At 41.7% G+C, this 6,551-nt stretch overlaps 1 non-coding gene across 1 annotated transcript; it reads left to right on the top strand.

Annotated features, from left to right (window-relative positions):
* The first annotated feature begins 291 nt into the window (after positions 1 to 291).
* On the top strand, positions 292 to 396 carry LOC120269622. The gene has a single exon (XR_005539268.1). It is a non-coding gene; the product is annotated as a small nucleolar RNA R71 (small nucleolar RNA).
* The last annotated feature ends 6,155 nt before the right edge of the window (positions 397 to 6,551 follow it).

Raw genomic sequence — 6,551 nt, 5'->3', positions numbered from 1 at the left:
GTGCAACTTATCATTGCTACCACTCTAGGAGAAGTTAGAGTTTCTAACTTCTTGCTCAATGACTCAACCTGGGCTGCTAATGATGTGACTACATCGATCTCATGAAATCTGGTTAACTTCTTTCTCACCCGTGTTTTCCACTAATAATTATTCATAGCCATTTCTTCAATGAGATGTCAGGCTTCTTCGGGAGTCTTGCTTCCCATGGTACCCCCTGCTGTAGAATCAAGTAATTGCTTTGTGCTTGGGTTTAAACCTTTGTAGAAGGTTTGGATAATCATCCACTCGGGGAACCCATGCAAGAACATTTTTCCAGGAGATCCTTGAACCTATCCCATGTCTCAAAAGAGACTTCAATTCCATTTGCACGAAAGAGGATATTTCATTCCTGAGCTTTACATATTTTCCGAGAGGGAAACATCGAGCAAGAAAAGCTTCTGCCATCTACTCTCATGTAGTGATTGATGCTCTAAGTAATGAATTTAGCCATTGCTTTGCTCTCACTTTCAAGGAAAATGCGAAGGCCCTCAACTTAATAGCATCATCCGTAACTCCATTAATCTTGAGCATGCCGCAGACTTCTAAGAAATTCTCAATGTGGTTGTTCAAATCCTCATCTGCCAAACCATTAAACTGAGGTGTAATCAGTGGCCACATAATACTAGACTGCATGTCAAAAACTGTGGGTCTTCTATAATCTGAGTGTGTCATCAGCTACTCTTGGTGCTCAGCCATATTATCAGACTCTTCACCTTCTATGTCAGCTTGATTTGACTATTCTTGCACAATTTCTTTTTCCCTTTTATAAATTCTTCTTCCAATATCCTGATCACCTTAAACCAGTGTCGAAGGGTTTCCTCAAGTCATAACCTGGAGCTGTAACCAAAGAATGAAAAATAAATCGGAATAATGGAAGAATAAGAAAATGTGAAATAGAACAAGTGATGAATAGCTAAATTAGCAAAGTGCAAAATACTTCCAAAATGCCTATCCCTCGGCAACGATGCCAAAAATATGACACACCCGTTACATGTGTGCCGCAAGTGCATGGATTATCGAAGTAATAAAGTACCCCGGTGAGTAGGTAGTCATATCCGTAGTGAATAGTGCTCAAAAACACCGGAATTGCGATTTAACTATTGTGAAAATGATTAAGGAGTTGGGTGAACAATATCAATGCAAATAGAAGTAAAGAAAAGAAAAGAACACAATAGGGAAAAGGAGATGCAATCGATAAGAAAATGGGGAATCCAGACAGTACTCACCCCTTGGACTATTGTTTCAAATGCAAGACTACTAGTTATGCCACCAAATTGAAGTTTAACGAGTTATGAAAATCCAAAAACACACGGTCCCAAACCTAAGGTCAACCTTGACTAACCGTTACACTATGACTCGGTAGAAAGGGATGCTCTCAACACCGCGCATTGTGCGGGGTTGCATAACGCTCCAGGACTCCATGTGATTGACACACCCTTTGCGTGTGACCCGCAAGTGCATGGGTTTGTCGAAGTAATAAATACCAGGTGAGTGGCTATCATATTCACAGTGAGTAGGGAATAAAAATGCCAAGATTTCTACTTAAGCAAGCGAAGATGAAACAATGATTGTGTTGATAAGATGTAATGTAGATAAAATAAAAGAAATAAGAAAGAGAGGCATAAATAAGTGAGAGGAAAGGTAATCGATAAGAATTGGGCTACTCGGATATTGTTCCGCCTAGGATTATCACATCAAGTGCAAAACCGGCTAGCTATTATGCTTCCTAACAAATGCTTAATGAGTCATGGACATCATAAGATACACGGTCCCAAACCTAAGGTTAACCGTGACTAATTCTACACTATGCCCCGGCGGAGAAATTGATCAGCCTCAACACCTCACACTTTGCAAAGTTGCAAGATGCTCTAGGGATTCCAAGTGATTAACCCTATTCCTTATATGTAGACCTAACCCTTTGGTCCAGGCGAAAGACCCCTAGTCACAATTAAGCCCCACATAATAAAGTTTACTACAACGCTTCACTCTGTCACTTGCGCAACTAGGCCCCAGCAGAGTTCATCCTTTAGCACTTTAATCTATTGTGACCATAAAGAACTCTAAAAAATGGAGGTAGGATAAATCACATCAGAAAGGACAAGGGATGCTCCGTTACCTCTCGAATCACCCTCTCGAGCATCTCTAATCTAGCTTTGTCTAACCCTCATGGTGTGTCACTCACTCACAACGATTACCAATATGAACTCTCAACCCTAGTGTCACTCTAAAGAAGAAATCATTCAATAAACATTCAAGATTGGAATTCAATTAAAACATCAATTAAGGAAAGCATAATAAAATGTTACTAAAACAAATACATCGTAGAGTTCACAAATCCAAGCACCCACTAGGGATTTAGCTCTCTATGGAGCAAGATACAATCAATAGTAAAATCGAAAGTAAACACAAGTAATCCACAGGAAAACCCCCTAGGCAGTCATGTTGATGGTCTTGTGGAATAGCCTCATCCTCTCCAAAGGTCCCCGACAACGCCCCTTGCATATGTCCCGCAAGTGCACCGTTTTGTCAAGTAATAAAATCCCAGGTGAGTGGATATCATATCCACAAGGAGTAGGGAATAAAAATACTTAAATTGTTTCCTAACAAAGTGAAATATGAATAATAATTTTGTTAACAAGATATAATGTAAACAAGAATGAAAGAGACAAGAAAGAGAAGCACAAGTAAAGGGGAAGTAAGGCAATCGATATAAATGGGGTACTCAGATATTGTTCCGCCTTGGACGATCGTTTCAAGTGCAAAACCCTCTATTATGCTTCCTAAATAATGCATTAATTAGTCATGGAGATCGTTCAATACATGGTCCCAACTAGGAGGAGAAATAAAAAAACCCTAGGTGCTAAAATTACTTCAACGCTTCACTTTGTTACCTCTGTAAGTAAGCCCCAGTGGAAGGTCATCCCTTAGCCCATTCACTCTACTATGACCGCAAAGAAGCTGAGGAAATGGAGGTAGGATAAATCACATCGAAGGGGAAAAAGGATGCTCCGCTACCTTGACAAGGTTCCCTTGCGTATATCCCGCAAGTGCACGGGTTTGTCGAAGTAATAATCCCGGGTGAGCGGGGTCGAATCCACAGGGAGTTGGGAGTAAAGACACTTAATTCGATTCTTAGCTATGTGGAGTATCAACAATGATAAGTGTGATAATGATTCAATTCTCAACAATTAAAAGCAACAAGTAAGAGAGCAAAAGTAAGGAGGAGGCAAGGCAATCGATAAAGATGAGGTACTCGGATGATGCTTCACCTAGGAAAAATTGTTTCAAGTGCAAGAACTCTCTATTATGCTTCCTAATCAATGCAATGGTGAGTCGTGGAGATCCTTACATACATAGTCCCAAATCTAAGGTCAACTATGCCTTACTCTATTCATGTTCCGGAGGAGAGATTAAATAACCTCTCAACCTCGTACTCGAATAAAGTTGCAATGTGCTCTAGGGATTCCAAGTGATAAATCGCTTCCTAATTATAGACCTAACCCTTTGGTCCAGGCAGAAGGTCCCTAGCCACAATTAAGCCCTAGATACTAAGATCCCCTCAACGCTTCACTCCATTGCACGCGCAACTAGGCCCCAGCGGAGGTTCATCCCTTAGATCATTCACTCTATTATGGCCGCAAAGAACTCAAGGAATGGAGGTAGAATCTATCACGTCGGAGGGGAAAGGGGACGCTCCTGTACCTCTCGACTCACCCTCTCAACCCTCTCCAACCTAGCTTTGTCTAACGCTCGTGGTGTGTCACTCACTCACAAGGTTACCAACAAGAACTCTCAACACTAGTGTCACTCTAGGGGAAATGTTCATACAATCAAGCATTCAAGGTTGGAACTCACAATAAACATCAATTTATTGAAAGCATAATAAAGAAGTTCAAAGAAACGAATACATCCTAGGGTTCACAATCACCCAAGTACCCACTAGGGGTTTAGCTCTCCATGGAGCTAAGTACAATCAAAGAAATAGAATGTAAAAGCAATGAATCCATAAAGAAACCCCCTTGATGGTCATGTCGATGGTCTTACGGAGAGTCCTCTACTCGTCGTCCAAGGATTCCCTCATCCGGTATTGGATACGCCTTGACGGAAGCTCCCTTACCAACCTTCTTCCTCAGGAATGACGATGTCGGAGCCGTAGAACCTCTCTAAAACCTTGGCCAATACCCCTCAAAACCCTAGCCGAAGCCCTCTCTCCAATTGGGGAAAAGATGGAGAAAATAATACCAAAATCGGGGTTGTATCAGCTTTAAATATGGCTGGAATCGGGCGACTACACGGGCGTGGATGCTCCACGCCCCCGTACGGAATTTCCACATGGGTGTGGGTAATTTCCACACGCCCGTGTGGATTTTCTGTTTCTTTGATTTCTCGGTGGGCTGTGAACAGTGCTGCTACAGTCATTGCTACAGTGTTGCTACCTTTGTGCCCCTCCAAATATACATGTTGGTGGAGCTCTTGTTCTTATATGCATAGGTCGGAATGCTAGAGTGTGACTGCCTTTGTGCCCCTCCAAATGGATGTGCTCACTCGAATGCGAGGAGGTTGGCACACACTCTAGCATCTCACACCTGTCCTATGTCTTCGCGTTTGAACTTTATCAAGATCTCCTCCAAAACAAGTGCATTATTATCCACATTGGCCTATTTCCTTCATACTCGGCCTCACAGCCCTACCTGCATAAAAGTAACATAAAAACACACATATTAATGTAAAAACCTGAGAAAAGTAATGCTCAACATAAGGAATGAACGCTTCATATTCATATCGTACAAGCACTTATCATACCTCTTGACTCACCCTCTCAACCCTCTCCAATCTAGCTTTGTCTAACTCTCGTGGTGTGTCACTCACTCACAAGGGTAACCAATAACAAATCTCAACCCTATTGTCACTCTAAGGGAGTTTTCATTCAATCAAACGTTCAAGATTGGAACTCAATTAAAGCATCAATTAATGAAAGCATAATAAATAGTTTAATGAAACAAATACATCCCAGGGTTCATAAATCAAAGTACTCACTAGGTGGTTTACCTCTCCATGGAGCTAGTTACAATCAACAATGAAATCGAATGTAAAAGCAAGTAATCCATGGAAAACCGCCTCGATAGTCATGGCGATGGTCTTGTGTAGATGCCTCGACTCTTCTAAAGGTCCCTTTGTCCGGCCTATGATACACCTTGTCGGATCGGTGCCGACAAAAGCTCTTCCACAAATCTTCTTCCAAATGGAGCGCGATGTCAAAGCCGTAGAGCCTATCAAAACCCTAAGAGCAACCTTCTCTCAAGTTGGGAAAAGATGGAGAAAAGAATACTGAAATCAGGGCTGAAATCAACTTTAAATAGGGCTGGAATCAGGCATCCACACGCCCTTGTGGATTCTCCACACGGGCCTATGGAAATTCTGCATGGGCGTGGATAATTTCCATAAGCCTGTGTGGATTCTCTGAACTTCACTTTTTGGGCCAGCTGTGATAGTACCCGCTATAGTGAATTGCTATAGTGTATTAAGAATCTGAACTCTTTCAAATTCTTAATATGCTTATCATGCCACTTCTGAATTCTTTCCTTATAAATCCTTGCATTCTCTTATGCTTTCATTCACAATTCATCTAGCTCATTGAGATGTAGGATTCTTTTTTCCCCCTACTTGCCCAGGTCAAAATTCATAGCCTTTCCGACCAATCTCACTTTCCTTATTCCACGGACTTGGTTAAGATCCTCTTGAGCTCCCTATTTGTGACTTCCACTTGCCCACTCATTTGCGGGTGCTAGGGGGTAGCAAGACAATGATGTACTCCATAGCGCTTCAACACTTTTGTGAGTTGTGAGTTGCAAAAATGGGTCCCTTGATAGATAATGATGATTCGTGGTGTCCCAAACCGAGTAAACAACCTCTTCAGAAATTTTACTACTGTTCTAGCATCATTTGTTGAAAGAGCTTAAGCTTCCACCCATTTAAAAACATAATCAACTGGCACCAGGATGTATTGATTACCATTGGACTTCGGGAATGGTCCCATGAAGTCAATTCCCCATACATCAAACACCTCAAAAAATCACATCAGATTCTGAGGTATTTCATCTCTTCGCGATAGGTTTTCAGCCCTCTCACAACTGTCACATTGAAGAACAAACTGATGGGTATCCTGGAGTAAAGTTGGCCAATAGAAACGGGTGGCCAAAACCTTCTCAGTAGTTATGCTCGAAGCATAACTCCCCCCAACAGGCCCTGAATGACACTGCACAATAATGCTCCAACCTTCCTCCCTAGACACACATCTTCGAACCACATGATAGGCACAAGTACAGAACAGGTAAGGATCATCCCAAAATTAGTTCTTTAAGTCACTGAAAAACTTTTTATTCTGTTGAAAACTGAGGCCTTGCTTCAGTACCTTTCCCGACAAATAATTTGCAAAATCCACGAACCACGGAGTATCCTCCGACTCTGCCTCTTGTACTGCATACAAATATTCTTCAGTGAAAAAATCATTG

This window comes from Dioscorea cayenensis, chromosome 9 (genome assembly GCF_009730915.1).
Source record: "Dioscorea cayenensis subsp. rotundata cultivar TDr96_F1 chromosome 9, TDr96_F1_v2_PseudoChromosome.rev07_lg8_w22 25.fasta, whole genome shotgun sequence".
In the NCBI taxonomy this organism is placed as follows: domain Eukaryota; kingdom Viridiplantae; phylum Streptophyta; class Magnoliopsida; order Dioscoreales; family Dioscoreaceae; genus Dioscorea; species Dioscorea cayenensis.
Note: the sequence above shows the minus strand (reverse complement) of the source record. Positions and strands in the feature narration are given on the sequence as shown.